The following is a 27,871-nucleotide window of genomic DNA, read 5'->3' as shown; positions in this document are numbered from 1 at the left end:
ATTTCTCCTAAGTTCCCAAGTGATATTGACGCGCCTGATCTAGGACGGCTTTCTCGCATCCCTGCTCTATGGAACAGTAGGTACTAAGCATAGGGCCCTTCAAAAAATTAAAGACCAAACTTATAAAAAGTGGTTGGGCCGAGTGGTGTTGTGGCACTTCAAGCGGGTATGAAGCTTCAGGCAGGGGTTCAAATCTTCACTCCACCATAAGCTTGTGCCCATTTAGCAGGAATCATTGAGTAGCATACTCGGAGGCCACGCGGGTGAAGCACTTGGTGTCCTCCCATTACGCGGGGCTCTTGGCTTGGGCTCCCGGGACGGCGGTCGCGCGCACCTCTCCATCAGCGCGCCCCGGGCCGAGTCCGGCCGGGCAAGCGTTGCTATGGCAGCGCCGCGGACGGGGATGCTGGAGGCCCCGCTCGCCCCTTTGTGCCGCGGGGGCGGAGGCGGGCTCCCCCCGCTCGCGGGCCAGGACCCCCGCGGAGTGCTGGGGGAGCGTGAGAGGGGAGGCCGCGGGGTTGCAGGGGCTGGCGGCGGCGCGAGAGGGGCCGAGGCTCGGGCCGGGGGTGGGGCTCCTCCGCCCGCCAGTCGCTCCCGCATTAAAATTTCATGGGCGCTGCAGCAGCTTACAAAGACGACGCCGGCTGCGCTCGGGGGACCGGAGGGAGGGAGGCTGCGGACGAGTGCGGGGAGGAGTTTGCGATGGGAGGCGCTTGCAGGGGCTCCCCCAGTTCTGAGCCGTGAGCCCGGGCACAAAGAGCCCTCTGCACTCGCGCTGCAGGACCGCGGACCCGAGGTAAGCCGCCGCCCCGTGCTCACAGCATTTCCTCCCTAAGCGTCCTGGTCCCCGCACCGCGAACAGCCTCGTTCCCCGATGTCGGGGTCCAGGGTGGGTCCCAGGCAGTGTTCAGGGAATGGAAAAGGCTGACCGGAGTGCCCCCCATTTGCTGGATGGAGAGCTTCTGCCGCCAGTGCTTGTCCGGTGCGGCCAAGACCCGGGCCTGGGTGGGGCTTGGGGGCGGGAGGGGAGACTGCGCTGGGAGTCCAGTGCTAGTGGGGGTCTTCAGTCATGATCCGAGGGCGAACAAAGACCCTCCCCACTCCACCCTGCTAACCAGACAGGAGGGGACCCCGGACCTTCTCGGCCCACCGGGTTGGCAGCTCAGTGGCCAAGCCTGGGACAGAGCCCGCATGGCCTCGGAACTGGGGGTGGGAGCGGGGTGCTTGAGCCCCTCTTCCCTCACACGGAGCCCACCGCCCAGTGCCTGCTCAGGCCCCATCAGTGGGACTCAGATTCTAGTGCGGCGTGCTGGGTGGGTCCAAGGGGATGGGGAAGACAGAAAAACCACCTTTCTTGAGAAGAATAATGGCAATGATAATGATAAGAATAATGCATCAGTTTATAGAGTGCCTACTTTATGCCAGCAACATGTCTAGTGCTTTGCACGCATTACCACAACAGTCCCAGGAGGAGGTAAGAACCCCATTTTAAAGATGAGGACATTGAGATCCAGAGAGGATTAGGTACACGTCCAAGGTCACACAGCCCATGATTTTGTATCCAGATAGGTAGGAGTCTAAAGCCCAGTTTATACCCCCGAACAACGTCTGGGGAGCCCTCAGAACCCACCAGCTCCCTTGCCACCTCCTTCTCCCTCCTCTAGGAGGAGGACACTCGAGAGAGAGGCTGGAAATTGAAGAGGGAGATGCCAGATCTCCTGTTCCCCTCAGCGGAGGGTCCTGGGCTAGAGAAACTGCTTCTTGGACTCTGCAGAGGGAGGCCTGGGGGGCTTGGATTTCCTACGCTCATCCCAGGCCCAAGACCAGCGGCTGCCGCGCGCGCGGGGGGATTGCTGGCGCGCACACCCCACTGCAGTGCCGCCGCGGGGAAAACGCCCCCACCTGCTGCTGGGGGAAGGGGGTAGGGCGGGAGGCAGTAGTGCGGGGAGACGGGTGGGGAGAGAAAGGCGACAAAACGTGCGGCAAGAGGCTTTTTCTCGATGCCAAGCCCAGACTGAGCGCCAACCCCGAGCAGAACGCTGGTTCTGGGCACAGTGCTTCACTTTCCAAAGAGCATTCCCCTCTGGGAGCACCTGGGAGCTCTGCGATGCCTGGGTTTGGTGGGGGTTGGTCGGGAGGGGGGAGGCGGGATGAGTAATTCCACTTGACAGACAGGGAAATCTGAGGACAGCGGTTCTCAGACTTTAGGGGCGTTGTTTCAAATATGCAGATGTCCGTGCCACGTGGCCGGGGGATGAGTCAGCAGGACTTGGGGTGGGGCTGGGCATCTGGATGTTTACTCAGACCCCTCCTCCCCTCATCAAGCAGGTGGTGAGACCCTTTGTGGAGTGAACAGTACCCAACCTCTCCCCCCAACCGCGGCGCCTTACCGTGTCGCAGTCCGAGCAGAATGGTTTCCTCTGGATACTTTGCCAGTGCCTCGCTTTGGGCACTGGGTCCCGCACTGACTCATTAATTTCACGTTGAGAGAATTTTCGGGGTAACATCTCCTATGCCCCTCCCACACCAGGCACTTGATTATTTGATGGCCCTTGCCATTGAGAAAGGTTCTGAAATCTACCCTGCATCCTTCTGGCTGCATTTTTTGAGGTCCTTCTCCCCACTCCTCCTGGAGAAGAGAGCTGGTCTTCAGAGCCCCCAAAAGGAACCATAATGCTTTACTGGAGCTTTAGGAGGCCCACTCTGTATGCCTGGGTTAAAAATGAGAATTTTGTCATTTTGGGTGATTTTAGAAACGAATTTCATACGTTTAATAAAATGGATGATGACTGTAAAAGGTTGGAAAAGACCAGTGTATTCTACGCATTCGCTTTTGTTGGACCTGCCAGTTGTTTTCTTTCTTTCTTTTCTTTTTTTTTAAATCTTCATTTTTAAGGTTCCTTCTCTGGATCTGATAACATGCTTCCACCGTGTCACCTGCTTTTTAGGTCCACTTCAGTAAGGAAGTAACTTCCCTCCTGTGAGCCTCAGTCCCCTCATCTATAGAGCGGGAATCATAATCCCTGCCTTAATCGTAGTGCCTGCCTTAAAAGGCTGTCTCGAAGCTATAAAGCAGTATATATAGAGTGCCTGTAGCCAGTAGGTGCCTAACAGAGATATTATTGCTTAGAATGCCCACTGTGTACTGCCTGAGTTCACTTGCATGGCTCCTGAGTCTTGTATTGATCCCCAGTTATTTGCTTTTATTTGTATTGGGGCTGTCGGTTCCCCTCTCCTGGGCGACCCTTGGGCTGTTTGAGCCGGGTGGGGGAGGGCAGGGGGTGTTTCTGGGGCCCTGGGTCCCTTGTGCAAGCTCAATGGGCCGGTGAATAACTTATAGGCTAGTCCTTTGTTTGGAGGGGATCCTTCTTCTAGTGTCCTGAGGCCTGGCTCATCTGTCAGAGGGAACTCGGTAGAATACCCAGGGATACACAGGGGCAGAGGCAAAAGCCAGCTGAGAGTGACATATGTGCCTGCATCCCTCTCCAGGCTGATCAGATTAGATGAGGCAGGTGTCATTCCCCAACCCCCGCCCCTGCTTTGTGGTCCAGGTGGGCCCCTATGAAAGCTGGATGAGTCATGGAAGGGAGGGACAGACTGAACCACTGTGTCCTCAAGGGGACAGAGCAGATAATGAATGGAAACCAATATCTCTACAATTTCATGACCTTTTACCAGGCTTCTTGCTGGGTGCTGCCTCACAGAGACCTTTCTGGGTATTCCAGCTGAGAAACGAGGCTCAGAGAGGTGGTGTGATTAGCTCAGGATCACACAGCCCACTGAAAGGAGAGTCAGGACTTGACACTGGGGGTCAAGTCCTGACTCTGAAACACGTGTTTGTAACTACTATGGTCCCTTCTCTTTTCCTAAATGCCAGCTTAATCAGTTGCCTTGAGACCATGTAAACAGCTTATCAAGGGACCCGGTGTGGTTTAGCAATTGCGGACCGTTTCCCCCACAGTAGTATTAATGCTGCCGATCACGGTGCTTGAGGCGTGCACATACCTTCCCCGGGTGTCTTCTCCCATCTCACCACCACCCCGTATTTGAGCACAAGTCTTCTACCCCTTTGGGGTTCCACAAGCCTGTTTAGAATCCAGTTGCCTCACACTCTGGCTGGGTGATGTCGGAGAGAGATACTTCGGATGTGTTTCTTCATCTGTAAGCCAGGGACAAGAAAACCCAGTTTATTCTTTTGTGAGGTAGGCTAACGTGCCCCCAGTTAGCCTCTGTCCTCAATATGTATTGCTTTCCCTTCATTGTCTTCCTTTAGCTCCCTTTCCTCCTTCCCGCAGCTCAGGGGCTCCCTTGTGTGAGGTCGACTTGAACTTCCAAGCTCCTCTTTTGTGTATGCTGCATTTGAGTTTGTTCAGAAACGGGGCTTTCCACTGCTCTGCAGATGGGTTTGTTTCCTGCGCACTGTTCCTGTGCCACTCCTTATTCCCAGGAGGTGCCCGTTACTTCTCTGCACTCACTCATCCGAGGCAATTTAGGCCAACATCTCCCGTATGCCAGCTCTCCGAGCAGCAATTTTATTCCAGAGTCAGGGAAAAAAAAAAAAAAAGCAAAAACCCAAGAACCCAGAGGGACCCTAAAATGCAACCAAATGCATATTTCCCTGGCAGCTGTTCCTCCCTTACCAGGAACGGCACAGAGTTTGGAGGGAACAGGAATATTCCACGATGGTGTAAAGAACCGTGCGTGCAGTGGTAGTACTAACAGTGTAAGAAAATAATAGCATGTGAGCTCATAGGTAGTATTTATCATCCCATGGGACCCTCACGTCAGCTCTGCAACTTGGGCGCCATTATTGTCCCATTTCACGGGTAAGAAGTCAGGCCCAGAGCCAGAGTGCACTTGCTCAGTGTGGCACAGCAGGACGGAGACTGTGCCGTCAAGCCCGTGCCCTGTCCAGTGCGATAAGATGCTTAGGCTGGCCATGGCTCCTCCCAGATATCTCCCAGTTTCCTGTTTTCTTTTTCTTTATACATTTTATTTATTTATTTATTTTACTTAATTAGAGAGAGAAAGAGAGAGCGAGGGCGAGGAGGGGCAGAGGGAGAGGAAGAAGGAGAGAAGCAGATTTCCCGCTGAGCACGGAGCGTGACTCAGGGCTCCATCCCAGGACCCTGAGATCATGACTTGAGCCTAAAGCAAGTTTGCCGCTTCCCCCACTGAGCGTCCCAGGCGCCGCTCTGATGCTCTCCAGTGTACCTGTGGGTACATATTAGTCCCCTGCTCTTCTTTATTTCACTTCAGTGACGGCTGGATCCATCACCCTGCCCACCCATGGGGTTGCAGACACGTCGACGTGACCACTACGACCATAACAGCATCGAAGGACAGCCAGGATGACCCTTCTGTGCACCCCTGGGGTAACAGACTCCAGCTTCATGCTATGAAATCCATTTGGGTAGAAACCCTCTGAATCTTAGAGGTAGGAGGGACCTCTAGAATCTTCTGGAGTCCAACCCCTCAAGCAAGGCTTCCTTGCTGGGGCCCCTGACCTTGGCTTGCAGTGGAGGAGTGGGAGAGTAGTGGGAGCTGAGACGCCAAGGCCCTGGGGCCCCATGGAGGTCTCTGACCTTTGATTTGTCATTACATCAAAGGAGTTTTGAAAAATAGCATTAACAATTTAGATATAATAACACGCACCCATTCCAAGTATACATTTCAATCACTGTGCTTGCCAGATGTGGACACCTGCATAACCATTGTCACAATCCACATCTAGAACACCTTGAGCACACCAGATGTTCCCTTGTGTCCCTTCGCTGTCAATCCCTTACCTGCCCCAGCCCTAGCCCCAGGGAACCACTGATTGGCTTTCTAAGCCTAGAAACTCAACTTGTGTTTTCTAAAGTTCCATTAACATGGAATCTTTTGCATTTGGCTTCTTTTGCTGAGGATAATGTTTTGAGGTTCCTCCTTGTTATAGCATGGATCAGTAGTTCAATCCTTTCTTGAGTCTTATTTTATGGAAGCTTGGTGTAAATCTATAACTTCGTCTCATGTGCACAGTTCGATGATTTTTTTGCAAATGTACTAAGTTGTGCACCCACTGCCATAAATCCATTTTAGGATATTTCTACTGCCCTGGTAAGGTCCCCCTGGACCCACTCATGGCTAATCTCCACCACCTGCTCTTGATTGCAGACGACCCCTAATCTTCTTTCTGTCCCCGTAGGTTTGCCTTTTCTGGACATGTCACATACGTACATGGAGTCAAACAGCACGCGGCCTCTTGTGCCTGGCTTCTTTTCTCTCCATATTCTCTCTTCGAGGTTCGTCCAAGTCGTAGCATGTAACAATCATTTATTCCTCTTTACTGAGGCGTAGCTTTCGTTATACAAACATATGAATGTTCTTCCATCTACGAGGACAGGATTTTGACTTAATCTATTTTACTGAGGTAAAGGCACCTGCATTCCAGGAGGCATATCCTGTTTCTGGGACATCGGCGTTACACGGAGATTTCCTCGACAGGTGAAAACAATTTTGGGAGCTCTTACCGTGTGCCAAGTCAGTGGCTACACCTTGGAGCATAATGAACATTGAGTCGCACATCAGGTACGTGGGGCTGGGGAACCAGTCTTACCTGTTTGTCTGCACCTAACACACATGTCTCCCATTCTACCTTCCTAGACAGCTACCTGCTTGACTCAGGGGTTGATGTTTCCCTTGAAACCTTCATTGCCTTATGGATATCGGGGTCTGCGGAACCAGGGGAAGGGCCATTGTGAACAGCCTAGGGTCTGTTAATGGAGTGCAGCGAGGTCCTGGGACAGAGGAGAGAGAAGGGATTTCTGAATTATTCCCGAACATTCCTGGCCACACCCGGGAAGCAGCCTTGCAGATAAGTATTCCAGTTTACCCACCCACAGCCTACCCGCCTGCCCTCTCTCAGTCTGTGCAGGAAAGTACAGAACCTCAGAATCCCCGTGTAGGAGGGGAAATGGGTGATCAGCTTTTCTAGCCCTCTAGGTCACAAACAGAGACCTTGTCCCCATTTTATGGGGCCCCAGAGAGGGTGACCGCCACACCCCTCTTTTGGCACAGAGCCTAGAATTTTGTCAACTCCACCATCAGGAACTTCTGTAGACTGGAGTTTAATGACCTCATATTAAGATCCCGTAGATCTGGGATCAGAAGAAGTGAGTCAGATGGGGGTTGGGGACTCCTGGTGGCTCTTCTCAGTGCTGGCCCTTTGTCATCATCATATTTGTAAAACTTGGCCCAGGGCTCCTTTACCCAGCAGTGGAGTGGGGACATGGGCATGGTGACTCTAGGGCCACATTCTTTCCTCCAGATCTGGACCCTTGCCCTGAGTCCCAGGTGCCTGAAGCAAGCTCCAGCCACACGTTAAGAGGTGCCCCCGACTCTCCTGGCCCAGCTCTGCCAGCCACTGAAGAGAGCTTAGATGTCACCAGAAGCAAAACTGAGATATGATTCTGGGTCAGGACTAGGAGGCATTTGATGGGGGCAAAAACGTATCTGAGGCTGATCTGTAGGGCCCCCATCTTTCCTCTCCACTGCTTTACACTGTGGGTTAGTACTGTGTACTCTGGATGAATGTAGGGCTGGAAGAATCCCAGGGCGCAAAGAGAGAGAGAGAGAAAGAGAAAGAGGGACGGACTTCCCGGGGCTACACAGAATGGCAAAGCCGGATCAGGAGTCTGGATTCCTGACTCCATTCACTGCTTCTGCTCAGCTGAATTTGTCTTACTTTGTCCTGAGGCCTCTTCTGCAGTTTTTGGGGAACAGGGAGGTGGGTGAGGGAGCCCCTCCTTATCCCGAGGACATTCTGGGGTGGGAGGAAGGGAGGTAAAGGGGAGTGTGTCTGGGCCTCGCCTCTCTGGCCCAGGGTGCTTCTTGCTAGCAGAGACTTCTGGCCAGGCCCGGGCTGGGGGACGGGGCCTGGGTGCAGTTTTCTCCTGCGGTGTGGTTGGCTCTTTTGTCTTCCAGGAAGGGATCTACACAGGAAAGGAGCTGGGAGCTGGGCCTGGGCTGCCCACGTGCTGGCTGGGTGTTTCCAGGTAAACCTGGGTAAGCATGGGAGAAGGAAGTTGCATTGAGCTTAGTTTTATGGGGGATGATCATTCTATTGCCAGAAAGGCCCGAGGTGAGAGGGGTGGAAGGGAGGAGCCAGGTGGCTGGAAGCTTGCTCCACATGGTCTTGTGGGGGTGTGCGGGACAGAATCAAGACCACCGTGAGTGGGTTATGACAGACGTTTCAGTACATTTCTTCATTCAGCACAAACACGGACCAAGCACCTTCTCCCAGCGAGATTCCGGGGATCCAGAGGTTCACTCCAGAGACACGGTTCCACCTTCTCAGATCTTCACACCAGAATGTGCTTTATCACAGTCTCAGCGAAGGAGTGAGCTCCCCATCCTGGGAAGAGAGTGTGTGTGTGTGTGTGTGTGTGTGTGTGTATGTGCGCGCGTGTGCGTGTGTACTGGGGGTGGGTGGTGCAGAAATCCCCTTCATGGGAATGTTGTAAAGGGAATCCAAACCCCCTGGGGACTCTGAAGGCTCTTTTTGCCCACCTGGACCCTGCCCCTTTTCTGGCCATGATGCCCTTGGCCTTGCTTCTGGCTCCCCTGATTGGTTCTCTGTTCCCTGAGCTAGCCCTGCCAGGGTTAGAAACTCCATTCCTGAGTTTCTTCTAAAAGTCATTAGTGTCTAAATCCCTGACCCCCACCCTTTCTACTCTTTCTAGGGAGACTGAGGGTCTCTGAAGGTGTCCCCCCTCAGATGAGGGGTTAGGTTGGGGGGTGTGGAGTGCTGCGGGATGGAGGATGTGCCCTCAACCTAACTTGCTGCATTTCCCCCAGGTGGCTCTTCCTGGCTGCGTCTCCAGGACTCCTGGTGTGGTCTCTCTGGAGCCCGCGTGACTCTGGACTCCGGCCACAGTGATACAGGGAGCAGCCTTTGGTGGTTTTCTGGAACTCTGGACAATTCTCGAGAGACCTCATCTTTCCCAGCTGCTCAGACGGCGCCTCAGACAAAAGGATCAAGGGCCCTTCTGGTTGGCGCTTGGCTGAGGACAGGCCCTGGCTCTGGAGGGAGGGCTATGAGGGAGGCTGGCCGCCCCCTGCCCCTCCGTGTCCGCCTGGACCCTGCCTATCAGACCTTACCGTGTGTGCCTGGACACCACTTTTTGGCCCTGTGCCGACCTGATGGCTCTCTGCAGTCCTGCTCCTGGGCCAAGGCCCCGCGGACCCTTACCAAGGCTGGGTCTGGAAGGACCCTCCAGGCTGGGGCAGGACCACAGGGATGGGAGTCAGGGTGGAGCTGCCTAGTGGAAAGGAGGCCAGGCACAGCTTCATGGGCTCCATCGCCTGGAGTCTGTCTTGCGCCGTTTGCCTTGAGCGATTCTCATTTTTGTGGGTGCTTTTTGGATGAGGTTTTTCTCTGTTGCTCTCTGCCTGATGGTCACAGGAAGAGGGCAGTCAGGGTCTGGGCGGAGTCTGGGTCTTCCCCCAGTGTGGTTGAGTTTTGGGGGACAGATGGAGGGGCAGAAGCTGTGCCATCCTGAAAGGGGAGGGTCTGTAAGAGATGAGGAGGCCCGGGTAGGGGAGCTTGCCAGAGGGAGACAGAAACTGGGCCCTTTTCGCACCATCCAAAGGGAACAGGCTGGATCCAGCCTTGTCCCCAGGCTCGAGGGGTCAGGTGACCCCAGCCAGATCTCTGATCTCTGTCCTTATTGCACAGATCCTTGATTCTGTCCTTGGGGGACCAGGCAGGGCAGGCCCCAGGCACATGAAGCCCTCCCCTGTCACACGGCTGCACGTTCACCTTCCTGTGCACGTCTCCATTCTCCGCTCTCCACTCTCCAGCCTGTCTGGGGGGCGGGGAGCGGGGGTCTAGTGCTAGCCCAGAAGCAGTCTGTGGGTTTCCATAGGCAGGTTGAAAAGCTGGGTGTTCTTTTCCTAAGTGGAGAGGGAGCCTGAATTAGCTCGAGCTACACTAAAAGCAGACCACACCCCGGGAGGGAGGCTGAAACAGTGGAAGTGTGTTTTCTCATAGTTCTGGTAGCTGGAAGCCCAAGATCCAGGTGGGAGTGATGGTTTCTCCCAAGGCCTTTTCCGTCAGCCTGTAGAGAGCCACCTTCTCGATGTGTCCTCACTGGGCCTTTTCTCTGTGTGCACTTAGTGGGGGAAGGAGGAAGAGGAACCGATCTGGTGTGTCTTCCTGTTTTTCTAAGGAATGCCAGTCCTGTTGGAGGAGGGTCCCACTCTTAGGGCCTCTTTGAGCCTTAATTTCCTCTGTAAAGTTCCCATTGCCAAATACCGTGGCTTTGGGGGTGATGGCTGCAACCTATGGATTTGCGGGGGCGGGATCCAGTCACATAGATGCTCACTGCAAAGGTGGAAAGAAGGAGCCATTTTCCCCTCAGCAGCCCCACAGCCACGGGGAGAGGGAGGGAGAGCAGAGGTAGGGGCTATAGGGACCGAGAGTAGGCGACACTGTGCTAGGATGGTCCCAGTGCTTTAGGGATACATGGAGCTGGCTGGACCAGGGCGGTGAGGAGGAGTCCCAGGGGAAGGCTGTCCTGGGAGGAGCCTGAGCTTTGGAGCCTCAGGGTGTGTCCCCCGCTACACAATCTTGAGCAAGTCACCTCACCTCTGTGAGTCCGATGCCCATTCTGTAACAGGAGCCATCTGCTCTGCTGGAGGGGAGGGCAGTGCAGGAGGAGTCCGTAAAGGCTCATGCCTGCCCAGTGCAGGGCTCCTAGCAGGTTGCTCTGTCAACACTCCCATCCCTTTGGGGGTTTAGATTCAGGGCTTATCTATTTTCGGTGCTCCAGAACTGCCAGCTCGGCATCTTCTAAGCCAGAGGCACTTCCACTGCCTGTGTTTCTTAATATCTACTTTGAATCAGCTTGGGGAGGTAGCTGCACTTTATGGCCTCCCGAGTAGCTCCAAATGCCTCCTGGGGTACCCTCTCATCAGGAGTGAGAGCCTACCATGGGCCCTTTTTTTTCTGTGCTGGTCGCTTACAGGGGGATATAAGTGAAGCTCTAGGCATGATTGAAACCTACAGGATGGCACAGCCAAGCAATTGGAACTGGAGGACTGGAGAAGGGGGCAGAGAACAGTCCACTCAGTCATAGGTTCTGAGTGCTTGGGGGTGGGGGACAGGAGTAAGGTCCCAGAATCACCTGGACAGTCTTCCCAGCAAGGTTTTGAAGGATCAGAAAGAAGTGGCTTAGCTGACAGCTTCCAGGTCCCTGGAAGAGATTCGCAAGTAAGTCCTAGGAGATACCATTGCTTTTACAAAAAAAAAAAAAAAAGTTCAAATTCAACCAGTTTCTAAAAATGCAGACTTATCAGAGCCTTTAAAGTGCCGATGGGAATTGTGAGTACTCAAGGACAGGCAGGATTCAGTGTTCTCCTGTTTTATGGCAATAGAGCCTTTTTCTTATGGGGCATCATTTAGAACTGAGGGGGCCATCTGGTGGGGCTTCTGTGGAAAAACCACAGCCGGGATAGGAGATGACACAGCTTGACACACTCAGAGGCTTTATAGCAGTGGCTGGAAAGGCAGTAGACGAGGAGGTGCCAGGGGAGTTGGAACTTAGTTCCAGGAGTCAAGTGAGCTCTGTGCAGTTTTGGTATGGGCTGAAGAGGAAGAGAGCCGGCCAGTGGTCAGAGTAGCTGGAAGCCTGGCACTTGGTGGTGGAGGTGTCCACTGGACATGGTACCTCTGGGCTTGATGCCACTGGGGCATCAACTCTTTTGTGAAAGATGCTGGTGTGTGTGCCCGTGTGCCTGAGTGTGACAGGATCCAGCCTTCTGGGAAGGGGCTGACCAGAACCAGGCAGGGGTTTCCGGCCAGGACCAGCAGGGTCTCTTTTCCGGGGGAGGGCCCTTGACGCCCACAGCTGAGAAATTGGGAAGCAAAAACGCTCTGGGGTGGGGGCCACAGGAGAGGCTTCGTTCTGGGAGGCTGAGGAGCATGGAGGCGGACCCCCTGCCCTGGTCAGGCCCCTCTCCCTGGCTGGTGGGAACGAGAGGCCTCCGGAGCCACAGCTGAGGGGCCGGGGCCGTGATGCATGGTGTGATTAACCTACTAACCCAGGGCTCGGCCAGGCCGCTGCCTCGTGTGACGAGGTGCCTGGCCTTCTGCCAACTGACTAACCCACTAACCAGGCCCCAGCATGCCCTACTAACCCCCTGCAGCCGACCCTACTAACCTTGCAGCTCATGGGCCTTCCAAGGGGCTGGGACATGGGGGCAGACGACGCTCCAGAAGGCCCTGCCCGTGGCCTGGGATCTCTGTGCAGACCCACATTCCAGGACAGGGTGCGCGAGCAGGACTCGCCAACTCTGCCACTTCCTGCTGGGTGATTTGGAGCAAGTCACCTAACCTCTCTGAACCTGGTTTCCTCAGCAGCAGAGGGGGGGCTATGATCTTCACCTCACAGGCTGCGGTGAGGATTCTTGTGAATATAAAGTTCTTGACATGTGGCAGATCCTTAAAAAAAAAAAAATGAGTGAGGGTTGGGGGTGGGAAGCCCAGAAAACCTGATTAATCACGTCCCCTGCCTTGGCCCTGGTCCCTCTGGGTGTTCTGCACACAGAACCTTCTGCCTGGGGCCAGACACTCGCTTTGAACCCTGTCTCTCCCCCACATTCTTCCTTGTTCCAAGCTTTCTTTTCTGTAGGCAGCTCTTTTGTTCGATTACTAACTTGTCTAAGGGGGGGGGGGTCCCTCAACCGTCCCCTGCCCATCCCTTAACCAACTAATGGACCTGTGTGTGTTCTTCCTTTTCTCCTAGTGACTCCTGTGTGTGTCTGCTGAGGTGCTCCCGTCCGCTGGTGCTGTGCTCTGACTTACTAACCCAGCCCCTACTAACCTCGTTTTCTCTTCTTACTAACCCCAGCCCTGCCGAGCTCTGGGCACCCCCTCCTTTTGGCAAGCAGCGATCCTGGGGCCGATCCTGCACACCGATGCCCCACTTTGCTGCCTCAATTGGCTGTGAGTTCAGAGTCCACTGGGCCAGGTCTAAGGCAAGGGACGGCCGTGTTTACCACACCAGTGGCCCACAGGAGGTGGTTGTCATGCGGATGTAGGAGGTCGGCCTCCGAGCGTGAACATCTCTCCTTTGTGCGGAAGTCTGGTGGCCACTGGGAAGGGGCGGAACCAGGGAAACCTCTGGGATTTCCCTGGGTGGGGAGGCCTGTGGGTCTGCAGCATGGAACACTGGGCTCTTCCCAGCCAAGGGGCAGAGAGAAGGGGCCTGCGGCCTGTGTGTCCTCCTTTGGAGGGAAACAAGGGTGGAATTGACTCCATCGGAAAGTGACAAGAAGAAGCATGGTCCTACAGGAAGTCAATGGGATCGTGTGCCGCACCCGGAAGTCAGCGAAAGGGGGTGTGGCCCACACCCGAAGTCAGTAAGAGGGGTCCCTGCATAGGAAGTCAATGAAAGGGGTCTTTACCACACTGGGGATCACTGAGTGGAGCATTTAGTACAGGAAGTTGGCCAGAGGGGCATTTCTTAACCGGAAGTCAGCAGTCAGTAGGAGGGGTTTCTCACCTTATCACTAGGCATGACAAGGACAGGCCGAAAGATCAGTGAGAAGGGCCCTTCTTGCAACAGTAGTTGGCTAGAGGGGCCCTTCCCCTCCTTGAAGCCAGTAGAGAGGCGGTCCCCACACCGGAAGTAGATATGGGCCATTTTTCACACCGGAAGTCGTCGAGAAATGCTGTTCACGTCAAGAAGCTTGGGAAGGCAAGGAAGAAAACAGAACTACCCTGTGTTCAGGGGTTCGCACAGGAAGAAAGTAGGAAGCAAGACGTGAACCCCAGGGCCTCCCAGTGTCCTGCAGTCCCTCAGGCCAGCCAGAAATTAATCCCCGGCTCCCAGTCCTGTTCCCACCCATGGCCCTGCCCCAGCTTGCCTTCCCCAGAGCCCGCCAGCCGCTACACCAGGGCCACACCTGGGGGTGATTTTATGCCTCACCTCCAGTAGGCACCTCGGTCTGTCTCTGTGGGCTAATCTCTGGCTCCTTTGCACTAACTCTTGCTCTCACCCAGCTAATCCCTGCCTCGCCCTGGCTGCCCCTCCGGGGGCTGCCCACTAACAGCCAACCCTACCCATCTGGGGGGCGCCAGGCTCCTGGCCTGGCTCTGACCGGCTCTTAATTAACTTCTCCTTCACCTTGACTAACTCCTGCCCTCCTGGTCTGTTCCTTTCAGCGATAACTAACGGCTTGTGGATTTCTTTCTGACTAACAACAGGTCTAACACTACTTGTTACTATTACTGTTAACAGCTTGGATGTCGGCATGGCTGGGATGGTGCTAACGCAGGTTTGGAACATGACTAACCCTGGCAGAGGTGTTGTTTCGTAGAGTTGGACTTGGCTTCTGCTCTGGTCAGAGCTATCTGTAGTCAGTAAAGATCGGGGGATTCCAAAGGAGGTGCTAGGGCTGGGGTGTGGCCCAGGCATGGCAAAATGGTACCCATTGAGGGTGGGACCAGAAAGCATGGTCAGCCGTGAAGGGTTATAGCGGCTGGAATCCCATCAACCTCTAACAGTCTGCATTTGGGTTTTTTTAAAATAATATAGCTGCTGTAGGCCAAATGGGTGGATGCAACTCTTGTGGGCTTCAACACGACAGAGGACGTGCCATTATGCATGGAATCATTGGTCACCAGGCCAAGACCTAGACTCCTTGATTTGGGGACTTGAGAGTTTTGGAAGTTCCAAGAATGAAGCTTAGGATCTGAATATTCAGAAGAGTTTAGATTCCATCGTCCATTCACACCTTAGTATAAATTAGCTCAACTTCCTCTTTAGTCTTCTCTGCAGTGTAGCTGCACTGAGATGTGAGTTTGGCTGCAAGGGAGTTTGGTTTGCTTCAGGGTGGGGGGAGGATCCTTTGGCAGCAGAGGAGGAGAGCCACGGGGTCAGGGGATCTTGGGCAGGGGGTGAAAGATAACATCAGGCTGAGATGGGGATGGGAAGAGGGGCCATTTTGCTGGCCCAGTCTGGTAGTTTGGTTCTGTGGGAAAGGGTAGTTCACGGCAGGGCTTGGAGGACTGGATCTGTTCAGGGCCAGGGTCGGAGGCTGGCCTGGAGACTTAGAGGCAGGTTGCTTGGGTCATTGAGCGCTTTGACAGCCATGGGCTTGGAACAAATCTAATGCACCTGGAAGTGGGGCCTTAAGGGAGGCCTGAACTGCAAAGGGAACAAGAGAGGAGAATGCATTAGGAAGAGCTTGTGGAGGCAGCCTGGGTCATCACAGGGACAGACAGGATGGATGGGGTGGAAGTGGGGGAAGCACCTCTCTGATGCCCTCTAGTGGCCTCCCTGCCCATTTCTCTGGAAGCAGGAAGCTTGGGCCCGTGGCTTTCCTGGAAATTTTCTTTATTCACCTGCAAAGATCTTGATGTTGCTGAGGACCTAAGGTGAGCCCAGCACTGAGTGCTGGAATCCACCTACAGGCCCTTCCATCTGGTGCTTGTATAGCTCAGTGGGGGAGTTAGAGAACTTAACATGTAATGCAGTGAGATGGATGCTGTGTAGGGCTGGGCAGGGCTGTGGAAGCACCCAGAAGGCGGACAAGGTTGCTGTGCACCTAGTTCATGTCAGGCGTGGTGCTTGGTGTTGTGAACAAGTGCTGATTAAGTCCTCTGCTCTCCAGGACAGTTCATGCTGGTGCATCGGGTGGGCGCGGGGTAGAATGGAGTGTAGGCAGTCAGGGCAGGCTTTCTGAATGGGAGACATCTAAGCTGAGCCCTGGTTAGGTGCAGTGGGGCTGAGTTCCAGGTAGTGGGAATGGAAGACAAAGTTCTGGGCATTGGAGAGGGTCGAAGAGATTCAGGAAGGTTCATGGGGAATGTAGCAGGAGACAGATGGGACATAGACAAGCACCAGGCCCTGTTGCCTGGGAGTTTTGGATTTGTGTTAAGGGCAACGGGGAGCTATGGATGTGACCTGAGGAGGGGTGAGTTGGATCTTCAGGCTAACAATTTGGCTATTTCAGCCCAGGTGGAATTCTGAGGCGCTTACAATGTGTTCTGGTCAATTTTAGATAAGTGATAAGAACCTGAGCTAAGGGACCCTTAGATCTGTCGTGAGATAAATAGAATCCTGAACCCGTTGGTCCAGCTGCAGTTAGTGCTGCAGTGACCAGAAAGCCAGGAAGGGGCTTGGCTGGGGTGACAGGGACAACTGAGAGGACGAGCAGCCCTGAAAGGGGGTCACCCCAGCCCTGGGGGTATGCGGCTCCCGGAGAAGTTCTGAGGAGATGGTCCTCATGGACTGCAAGTCTCCAGGAGAACCTCACCTGCCCTGTGTGTCTGCCAGAGGGACACGCATGTGTAGAGTAAGCTTCCAAGAGGCAGAGCCTGGTCCCAGGGAAGGAGACATGTATCATGAGGGGGAACAACTCTTCTGGAGGTGGAAGGAGAGGGACTAGGCCCCCTTTGAGACAGATGGTGGTGACGGTGAGAGTCCAGGATTCTGTGTGTGAGTGTTCATGTGAGTGTGTGTCCATGTGTGCACGCATGTGTGTTCTTGACTTAATACCTAAGGAAGCTGATCCCAAGTAGGCACAGTCTGTTTACCCCTCCCTGACCCAAGCCTTTGATGTTCACGCTGGGTTCAAGTCCACTGAACATCAAGCTCGTAAGGAAGAGGACTGTATGAGCTGGGGAGTTGGTGGCATACTGTTTTCAGGAGATGTCTGGGGTGGGGGACTGGTCCCATCCCAACAAAGCATCCTGAAGTTCCTTCTTGAGAGTCTGTCCAGGGACCCACTGTTTTACTTTAACCAGAGGAGACACTTTCTGTGTGGGGATAGATACTCTGCTACAAATTAAAGACCAGATTCTTATATGGATCCAGCAGTGGAGTGTGAACTTGGCTGTTTTTACTGATGAATGTAGCTTTCGTGTAAATACCATTTTGATATTAAAATCTGACTTCACACCTGAAGGATGGCTGTTGCTTAAGAGGTAGGAGGGATGCCTACGTAGTTCAGGGGAGGGAGGGGAGCCAGGAACATTTTCGAGGAGACAAAGTGAGTTCTTAGCCTTTTCTTGAGATTCTGACCTCTGAAGTCAACATGATGGGGCCATTCCTCTTTATTTTCCATTGTGGGAAAATACACACAAGATAAAATTTATCATCATAACCATTTTGAGTATTACAATTCAGTGACATTAAATACTTTCACAACGTTGTACAAACCATCACCACTAATGTTATTTTAAATAATAGCCTTAATTTTTGCCTTGGACAATGCTTCAGAGAAAATTTGGATTCTTGTTACCTGGGAGCTTATGGTTCATTGGGTTCATTGGGAAGGCAAATAATTCCTTGGAGACAGAGGAAAAGGAGAAAGAGTTCAGGGTATGGGTAAAGGACTGGCAAATTCATGGCACAAATGTCAATGACCTCCATTGCAGCTACTGTGGCAGACATTGCTAGTCAATCACCTATCTCTCTTTGGGAACCTGGACGCATCTTCAGGATCTGTCTCAAAACAGTCTTCTAGGCAGCTGGGACCATTCTTTCAGGGTAGCTTTAAAAACTTGGAGTCAGTCCTAGGATTGAGATTCCTGACGAATCCCGTTGTGAGACCTTGGGCATGACTCACCTTTTTTGAAGAATGGGGACAGCACTCTCACCTGAGAAGACGTTCCAAGGGAGTGTTCTCGCAGAGTTGAGATGGACCCTAATCCCTCACAATTGTTGCCCTGAACTCTCATTCTAAGTTAGCACCCAGGGGCGCCTGGGTGGCTCAGTGGGTTAAGCCTCTGCCTTTGGCTCAGGTCATGATCTCAGGGTCCTGGGATCGAGCCCCTCATCAGGCTCTCTGCTCAGTGGGGAGCCTGCTCCCCACCCCCCTGCCTGCCTCCCTGCCTACTTGTGATTTCTGTTTGCCAAATAAATAAATACCCCAAGTTAGCCCCTGATGGTGGGACAGACCCCAAGAGAGCCATCACAGAAGAGGTCAGGGGATGTGAGGTGAAAGAGGGCAATAGGGGGAGGTTTCCTGGAAGAGGTGACACACAAGGGAAACCTTGAAAGATGGGAAAAATCAATCAGTTGGGATAAAATAGCCCTGGCAATGCAGAATATTCCAGAATGGCTCCTTCAAGATTCATCAGACTAGTTCTGGCAGAGATGGGGGTATGGGCGTTGGGCAAGGTAGAGTGGGCACTCCAAAAGAGGTTACGGCCTGAGCCACAAGGTGGAGGTGGAGGCAGAAATAGGGGACAGTGGCCAGGACAGCACTCTGGAACTGAACCTGCACACACACACATACACAGACCACCTCCCAGCCCCACGTATAATTCTCAACTCCTCCTGCCCCTTCTATGATCCAGAAGGACACTGGCCCTGTGCCTACAGTCCTGGCTTCCAGTTTTAATTCCATGGCTGTCCCGTCTGGGTGATCTTCAGGAGTTGCTCTCTTTCCCTGGACTTCAGTGTCTTCTATAAAAGGAACGAGTCCACCGAGGGGACCTGAAAGGCTCTCCTGTCCTTAAAGGATTAACTGGAAGAAAACTTACTCCTAGACTTCCTAGAGGCTTCCAGACACTCGCTGGTGTCTTTCCAACGCCTCTTTCCTTTCTCCTTCCCCCTACTCTTCACCCAGCATTCACTGAGTCCTTCCTATCCACTGGGCACTTTCCTAGACTCCGGGAAGCCAGGCCGCCAGCTTTCTGTCCCTCTATCCCACCTTCCTCATTCTCCCAAGGATTTCTGCTCTGGCTGTTCTCTTTGCCTGGGATATATGTCCCTCTGCTTTTCATATTGTTAACGTCTCGTGGCTCTTGGGTCTCAGGTCTCAGCAGAATGTCACCTCCTTAGAGATGTCTCTCCCCTGACTCCTCCATCTATAGTAACTCTATCAGTTCTCAAACATTCTGGTTTTGGGACCCTTTTATACTCTTACCATATAGGAAATGGTTGTTCCCCAGCTGGGATGGGCACTGACTATTTGAAAAGCTCAACTAGCTCCCTGTTTCATTCATTCCGAAAAATGTTCTTGACACCTGACTCAGTGCTAAGCATGATGCTGGGTACTCAGGGTATAACCACGACGCAGGCAGGCATCATCCCTATGGTGATATCCTGGACGTGAGCCCATAGATATGAAATCACAAACTGTGCCCAGGTCTACGGGGACAGGGAACACCTCACAGGAGGAACAGGAGAGAAGAACTGGTGTAATGAAAGTCTACCATGTTAGAAACAAAAAGGGAGGTGTTTTAAAAAGAATTGTTTAGGGGCACCTGGCTGACTTAATCAGTTGAGTGTGCAACTCTTGATCTTGGGGTTACAAGTTTGAGCCCCAAGTTGGATGTAGAGATCACTTAAACATAAAAATCTTAAAAAAAAAAAAAGTCTTGTTTATCCATTCACTGAAAAAAATAACAGTAAGCTCATGGCTTGCTAATGTAAATAATGCATTCTTTTTTAAAACTAGGCTCCATGCCCAATGTCAACCAGCGTGGCAGGGCTTGAACTTACCACCCTGAGATCAAGACCTGAGCTGAGATCAAGAGTCAGTTGCTTAACGGACTGAGCCACCCTTATGTGTTAGGTACCCCTAAATGTGTTAGGTGCCCCTAACACATTTCTTATAAGAATAAATTTTTTTTCAAAACAAAATAAATTCAGTGAGAAACATTATTTTTTAAAAATTTTAAAAAAGAATTTGTTTATTTATTTGATACAGAAAGAGAGAGTGAGAGAGGGAACACAAGCAGGGGGAGTGGGAGAGGAAGAAGCAGGCTTCCTGCTGAGCAGGGAGCCCGATGAGGGCTCAATCCCAGGACTCTGGGATCATGACTTGAGCTGAAGGCAGATGCTTAACGTCTGAGCCACCCAGGTGCCCCTAACACATTCCTTATAAAAATAACTATTTTCAAAACAAAATAAATTCAGTGAGAAACTATTTTACTTTTGGGGGGTTGGGGGTAAATCTCTATTGGATTTTGTTATCTGCTTCTGCATGCACTCTGTTGTAATGTCACATGTCATGTAGCCTCTGGAAAACTCCATCATACACTCATGACAGAAGGAGACGAAAAAGAAATTAATGTCTCACTGGGTCCCCAGATCTCCTGACCATAGCTTGGGAATCACAAGACCTGTTTAATTCTTGCTTTTCTTTCTTAAAATGCATGCCCATCTGAAATGACCTTGCTTATTTGTCTGATTCCTTGTTTACTGTCTATCTCTGGTCTTGTTTTTCTGCCTGTTTTTGGAAGGCTGCTGGGGGTGTGGAGGGAGGGAGGATCTCAGATGGAGCCCTTTGCAGGTGCTCCAAACGGCCCACCCAGAGCTGCAGTTCTTCAGTATGACCAGCAGATGATGGTGTTGCACCAAGACCAAACCTAGTTATTCTCAGTGCATTGGGGATGATTTGTTGCGGGGTGGGGGGAGCCGGTGTTTACTCTTTGAATCCCAGAATTTCAGGTAGGGGAAGAGAAAAGACTGGAGAGAATACAGCTGAGGGCAGCAGTTTGGAAAAAACTCTGCTAATTTCTGTTCTGTTGAGGGCCTCTGTTCTTAACAGAAGCCAAGCCAGATTGACTCTCCCTCTTCAAACCTGTTTTCTTCTCTGAAAAACAGGCAAACTCTGACTCTGGCTTCATTTCCCCATGTTTCTTTTGACAAAGGTCACTTTATTGTGATCGCGCTGGTAGCTCAGTGTCTTCTAACGCTCTCCTCCTGAGGTCTAGAATATTCCAAGGGCTAGTGGCGGGCTCTACCTATAAGAAGACTATGGTTCCACATTCTACCTCTAAAACCCTTGCTTAGCCCACCTGGGTTGACGAGATGGTGGGGACTATTTTCTGAGTGCTTCCTGTAGGCAGAGTCTGTGCTAAATGGTTCATCCTTGTTGATCACGGAATGCTCACGACATTTGAGAGGTTGGTTTCACTATCCCCGTTTTTGTAGGAGGACACTGGAGCTCAGAGAGGTGAAGAGAGAGACATGCTCAGAGACACAGAGCTGGAGGAGGGGGTAGCCTGTGGCAAGTGTAACCAAACTGCTGACTCCATCCTCTCAATGAGGTAGGCCCATCCATCCCTCTACACCGGTTTCTCTCTCTCATTACTCCTTCTTGTGAGGTGTTCAGTCCTCGGACAGCTGAGGACAGCTCGTGATTTCATATCTACGGGCTCACTTATGGCTTCTTCTGGTCTGTGAGCTCCGCAGGGGTGGGGAGGATGCCTGCCTGCTTCGTGGCTGTACCCCAGGCACCTAGCTTCGTGCTTGGCCCCGAGTCGGGGGTCAAAGCTCAACCCAGAGGCAGCTGAGCCCTGCGAGTGGGCGGCTGACTCAGGAGCAGCCAGATCCACCCTTCACTGGCCATGTGACTTAGGGCTTTCCCCCTGGGCCTCAGTTTCTTCATCTGTAAAATGGAGATAACTCCGTCTCCCTCTCAGAGAGGTTGTCATGATTCAGTAAGAGGGTGGATACAAAAATGTCAGCATGGGATGGGCATGGAAGACAGAGCTGCCTGAGGATCAAGTGGGGCAACCGTTGGACCAAGTTACCGAGAAAGCTGGCAGGCAGCCCAGCAGGGTCTCGGACCTTCCTGTGTCCCCAGCTCCCAAGCGGGTGCATGTGGGCACCCCAGGAGCTCAGGCAGGGCAGCCAGCTCCCTGTGGGCATTTCTTACCAGGCCCATGGCAGCTCAACAGATTCTCCAAGCAAAGTGCCCCCAACAAGGCCAAAGTCACATGGCGGGAGGGGGTGCCAGAGCCCCCTCTGGGGAGCTGGTGTGGTTCAGCTGAAACACAATTGGCTTCCCAGTCCCAGCACCAGGGTCTTCTCCTGTGGGAAGGAAGCCTCCTCCCAGAGAAAAGCTGTGGAATGTGAGGAATGTGCTGGAACCTCTAGCAGGGCCCAGGATGGAGGAGGCCTTGGAAGCCTAGGGCGGTAGGGGCATTTTCCCAGCCATCTCAGGGCCACTGGGGAGCTCATACCAGACATCACCTTTTGGCACTGGGGTCAGGCCTCAGCCTCCTCAAAGCTTTCCCAGGTTCTCAGGCTGGGAGTGCTGGAGCCCCTCCTGGGGTCGGCGTGGCCTCTAACATCAGCCCATCAGCAGCACCAGCACCCTGGGGTCTGGGCTGGGCCCTGTTCAGGGCATGGTGTGGAGGGAAAAACCCGGCTGAGCTCGGCTCTGGGTCACCTGGAGGTGGGAAGGATCCAGTTTCAAATCCTGACTCAAATGCCGTGTCACCTTGGACAAGTCAGTTCCCCTGTCCAAGCCTCTGTGTCCTCGTTTGTAAAACAGCGGGACCTCCTTCTTGGGAGATTGGCGAGGGAACTCCGTGCACATGACATTCCTGGTGCAGAATAAGTGTACAGGAGGTATTAGTGATTACTGTCGCTGTCTTAGGGTGTGTATTACAGAAACGGCTGCCACTGGATCTCCCACGCTCACTGTTGGGAGCCAGCCACTCTGCTAGCCAGAGCCTGGGGACAGTCCGGGGCCATCCATAGCCCCGGGCACCCGGAGCCCATCAAGCTACCATTTGGAGGTGGATCCTTTAGCTCTGGCTGGGCTGTCCCAAATGAGGCTGCACAGAGCAGAGACAAACTGTCCCTGCCAAGTCCGGCCCAAATTGCAGGTTCAGGAACAAAATGGTCCTGGTTTCAAGCCACTAGGTCTTGGAGAGTTTCCTTAGGCAGTAATAGGCAACCAATACAGTTCCTTTATGAAAGCTCTCTGCTTCTCTTCTTTGCTCAGCTGAACTCAGGGGGTCCCTCCACCCCCATCCCCCGCCCCCCAAGCCTGGTCCCTGGCCAGCAGCTCCTGTCTCAGTGATGCTGTGTGATTGCCCACTGGAAAAATCTGGGAGGCATCCTTCCCTCTTCCCTCACCTTCTGCTGTGAGCTTGGCCCAACTTCTGTCATTGACCCCGTAAATATCTGTTGATTCTGCCCACTTGTCTCCCTTTGTCTGTCTGCCAAGACACCTTTACTTCTGTCTGGGATGGTGAGGACAGTCTCCTTGCGGGCCTCCCAGTTCCTCCTGCAGAACGGGAATCTGCATATGTAAATGATGCATGGAGCAGGAAAAACATAGGCGTGAGATTGCCTATACGTGTGCTGGGTCTCTGCGGGTCACCTTCATCGCTCTCTTCCTGGCCTGTCCTCTTTGCTTCCCAAAGCCCAGGGGAGGAAGAGAACCCCTGGCTACCACATCCCATCTGGGCTGAACATCCCACTAGCAGGGCAGGGGATAGACATTAAACACAGAGATGAGCATGTTAGCATGTTAGTGCATTGCTATGACAGAAGTCAAGGAAGGCAGTTGGCCAGCGGCCTGGGTGTAGACAAGGTCAGGGCGTGGGATTTGAGCTTCTGGGAAAGAGTCAGCTACATGATATTAAGGGGAAGGGAGTATCAGGCAGGAGGACCAGCAAGGGCAAAATCCCTGAGGTGGGAAGGAGCTGGTATATTGGGGGGACAGAGACAAGGCAGGGACCCGAGAGGCTGGGGAGACATTAGGATGGAGGGGCAAGATGGAGAGTCCAGCAGAAGGCTGTGGCAGGGGTGTCCAGGCGAGAATCCGCATGGGCATAGCTGGATGGAGACCCCTCTTTCCTCTGCTCTGGCTGCCTATGCCCGTGACTTTTAGTGGTCTCTGACCAGATTCCTTGAAAAGGCGCTCCCTCCCCATCTCTGAGGCAAGGATCTCTCCTAATAGACTCCCTTTCTTCTGGAAACCCAGCTTAGCTGCCCAGGCGAGAACTTCCCAGCACGGTCTAAAAAGCTGTGATTGAGCCATTTGTCACTGTCACACCCTTTGATCCTGGCCACGTCCCTGCCCTTACCACATCCTGTCTGTCCTCTTTGGAGGGACTGCTTCCCTGACAAGGTGGCTGAAAAAAACACAGCCCGTGTACACAGGACTTGTATTCTTGTCTGGAATGACGGGCTGTCTGACCTCTGGAAGGTCACTTCACCCCACTGAGCCTCAGTTTCCCCTCCATGCCAGCATCACAGTGTTGGCAGATTGGTTCAACAAGAGGGTGGTCGGTAGAGGGTCCGTGCTTTGTGAGATGCCGTTTAGAGTCGGGGAAGCAATTCATGTGATATATGCATTGGTTTTCCCAACTGGGTTGTTAGTCTCTTGAAGGGCAAAGACAATGCCCAGTGTCTCCTTGCGGGGGGGGGGCATGTTGTATATACCACTGGTGCCCATTACAAGGGACCCTTTAGAGACAAAGTGTTCTTCAGGCTCACCTGGGAAACCCCTACTCCATGCCAGCACCACCTGCCCCGAGATGACATCCAGCAGACCTGGCTTTCCGTGGGTCTTACTGGTCCTGGGAGCAGCTCTCAGCCAAGCCAGTCAGGGCTCTGGCTTTTGTTTCCTTGTGTGGATCTTTCTATCCAGTCAGGCTAGTGTGTCTCCAAAGGAGGTCCCCAGACTTCATCTGAATTCCCGAGGACAGTGTGGTCTTTACAAATGCAGACCCCTCTGACTCAGAATCTCAGAGGGCAGACCCAAGAGTCTGACTTTTTCACCAGCTGCCAGCCAAGTGATTGTTCTGTTCACAGATGTTCTGAACCACTCACTGCATCACAGGTTGAGCTGCTGGGCAGGGGGAGCTGTATCTCATAGACCCCCCAAAGCCCCAGGTTCCCCACAGCCAACTCCTGCCCAGGAACTGTGTTTTGAGTGAAGGAATGATGTGTTAGCAGGGATGTATGTGTTTGAGTGTGTGTGTGTGGGGGGGGGGTGTGACTATTCCTCCCCTGCCTTACCAATAGTCCCCAAGATGGGCACGAAATCTCACCACATTTTCTGCCACGGGGAAACTTCACCACTAAGAATTCCCCCTACCCCGGCTGTATAATCTGTTCATTAATACACAGTATTGTAAAAGTGATCTATAATTAGATGCTAACCGAGTTTGCGGGAAAATTGGGTGGGCGAGGTCAGCAAGGTAAACCGGGAGCCAGCTGATTGTTATGATCAATCAATAACCTATTTATTCCCCAACATTTCTATTAACCTCTGCCAGCCAATCACAGTTTCAATTTGAAAGGCTGGGGTCCGCTTTGCTGACTGGACAAGTCTGATTGAAAGCAGGCCCCTGACACGACCCCAAGGGCGAAATCCAATTAAAATCATTTTCACTTGTAGATTAATATTTTTAGCATGTTCTACATCCTGGGATTCATCATTCCTGGCAATAACTAATGTCTTGTGACACGAGCAGGTGGATTGGCACTGCCATAAATAATAATTGTGATTAATTAGCTCATCACATCCTAGAGTGGCTTTGGGGTGGCGATCAGAGCAGCTTCTGGGAACTTCTCCCATCAAACACTGGTCGTGGGGACCCCTCTGAGTCAAGACACTGGAATGGCCTTTTCTAGGTGGGAATGGAATTTATCTGTCTCTGGCTCTGACTCCCTCTTAAACTGGGAACTTCTGCTCAGGTGTGTTATCCATCTGAGCAAGGCACTTAACTGTCTGGCATATCTGGCTTCCCTTCTTTGGAGACTGGGTCTTAATCTGCCCCTCCACATTTTTATAGCAGGACCCGCCACATTTCTGCAGCACGGCCTCACTTTTGGACGTTGTTGATTGAATTAGGGGTTGGGATTAACCTACGAAGCTCAGCCAATGGAAACTTCATAGCTCCGCCCCTGGATGCTGTTGATTGGACCAAGGGTCGGGTCCCCCCTCCCAAACTGGCCAATGAAAGCCATTTATTTTGGTGGGGGGAGGATTTTGGAATTACTTTGAAGGAAAGAGGTCCTACTAGCCCAACCCAGCAGGGTATCTGTTGACTGCCATTTTCTGTCCTGTTTACTGGGAAGTAGTTGCAAATAAACGCCATGCTGAGAGAGGGGAGAAGGGATGAGGGCAGAAGAAGGGATATGCCAGGTTTCCTACGACATCCCGGTTCCTATTGTCAACTCTTCCTGAGACCCGGCTGCATTCCATCTCGGTTCTCTCAGATCCCCGTTTACGTAATAACTATTCTTTCTCCCTACCTTCCTTGCTTGAGTTGACTTGAGTGAGTCTTACCTTCGACTGAAAGCGTCCCAACAAATTCAGAGCCCAAGGAGTGCCCAGTGGCATCCTGCAGGCTGATTCCAAAACCATCCTTTCCCTCCAGACTCCTCCGTGCAAAACTCCGTGGTGGAAGAAGGGAGCATGGAGGAAGAAACAACTCACATTTATTGAAGATCGAAGTGCTACGAGCTTTTGAACCTCATCTGCTTAATCTTTCCTATCCTGGGAGCTAGATTTTATTCTGTTATGTTTGTTTGCAGGCGAGAAATCTGGAGTTCGGAAGTGTTGAATAACTTGTAGTAATAGTGATTTAGCCAAAGGGAACCTCTGCAGAAAGTCAACCAACAGATTGGAGGTCAGCCCCTTGAAATTCTGCAGAGCCCGATATCAAGATGCTAATGGGTGGTGTTCTGGTGAGTTCTGGGATGCAGGCTGCCAGCTTCTCTTCATAGGTCCACATGGTGGAAAAGGCTATCTAACTCTCTAGCTTCTTTTTTATAAAGGTGCTGATTCCATTCACAAGGTCTCCTTCTTCATGATCTAATTATACCCCAAAGTCCCCATCTCCAAATATAGTCACAGTGAGATTAGATTTCAATATAGGAACTTTGGGCAGAGGGACAAACATTCAGACCATGACAGTCCCAAATTTCAGTGTCCAAGTCATTTTAGTTGAGTATCAAAAACCAGTCTGGAGGCTTTGTACCACTGTAGTTTCCTGAGCTTCCTTTCTGGGGATTCAGATTCCATAGGTCATTGGTCTGTGGTACATTTTGCTTTTGAGATGTTTCCCAGAGCATTTGGACACTCAGCGGGATTTGGAGAGTCACACGCACATTGCCACATTAAAGGCACTGAGAAGTCCTGCAAACAAGACACGAATTTTTTTTAAACGCAGCTTACCAAAGTAAACCGAGCACAGATACCTTTCTGTCTTTTTTTTTTTTTTTTTTTTTTTTTTTTTTACAACACCTGTTTTTTATAAGGTCCAATACTTAGAGACAGTCTACCAACATTTTCCACTTAATAATTCAATGCTTATATTATATATCCAGTGATTCTTTCACGCCTGTCCTACCACTTTCCTGAATCCACTGGGAGAGCAGGGTAAGGGTCAGTCTTAATTGCAATGTCACCCAAACAGAGCCTGATTAATTGAATGTGTTTCGAAATTGTTTTTGAACAAGGGACAGGACCACCCATCCACTGACAGCAAAGTTGATACTGGGAGAGAAGAAATCTAAAACTTAGAGATGTTGATTTTCCCTTAGACTTTCCAGATTTGAATCTCCTGGTTATCATCCCATACCTAGTAATGGCTGGGAAGCTCATAGAACCACCTGTGGTTTAGAGTTGTGGACACTGGATGCTGTCAGTCCACCTCCTTCACTGAACTGTTTTTCTGCAGCCCTGGGATTTGTTCTTAACAAACTTGGTTTCCAGGTACAAGCCCTTCTGAGAGATTTGGTTAAGAGGAGGTTCTCATCTCTCCACTTCTGCTTTCAGCCACCAGGGGATTGAAGAGAGCAGTGATAAGGTTATTTAAATGGACTTATCTGCAGAGGAGGGAGCCCTTGTGTTGGAAATTGGGTTAAATTCAGCATGCATAAACCATTCACAATGACTCTTTACACCCCAGGAGCACTAAGATCCCACTAATCTTCAGTCAAAACAATTAGAGCATGAAGGGTGGTATATTTATCCCAAAGGCGCTTGGGCATCTGGAAGTTAGGAAAAGATTGGACCACCCACATTCATTCAGAGCTTTGACTTTGAGTGGTGCAGTGACAGAACAGGAGCCCCTTGACTCAGAAGATTCTGCTGGGTGTGGTGGAAA

The 27,871-nt window shown here is 52.1% G+C and overlaps 1 long non-coding RNA gene across 8 annotated transcripts; it reads left to right on the top strand.

Moving 5' to 3' along the window:
* The first annotated feature begins 464 nt into the window (after nucleotides 1-464).
* Nucleotides 465-16,993, top strand: LOC131811561 (uncharacterized). 8 transcript variants are annotated; one of them, XR_009345991.1, is made up of 7 exons: nucleotides 467-796; nucleotides 5,260-5,437; nucleotides 6,188-6,284; nucleotides 6,487-6,570; nucleotides 6,646-8,046; nucleotides 8,255-8,381; nucleotides 8,839-16,992. It is a non-coding gene; the product is annotated as an uncharacterized LOC131811561 (long non-coding RNA). The 8 variants fall into 8 exon arrangements; XR_009345988.1 differs by having other exon boundaries at nucleotides 6,434-6,570; XR_009345990.1 differs by having other exon boundaries at nucleotides 6,419-6,570.
* Nucleotides 16,994-27,871: the final 10,878 nt, after the last annotated feature.

Source organism: Mustela lutreola, chromosome 11 (assembly GCF_030435805.1).
Source record: "Mustela lutreola isolate mMusLut2 chromosome 11, mMusLut2.pri, whole genome shotgun sequence".
Classification (NCBI taxonomy): Eukaryota; Metazoa; Chordata; class Mammalia; order Carnivora; family Mustelidae; genus Mustela; species Mustela lutreola.
Note: the sequence above shows the minus strand (reverse complement) of the source record. Positions and strands in the feature narration are given on the sequence as shown.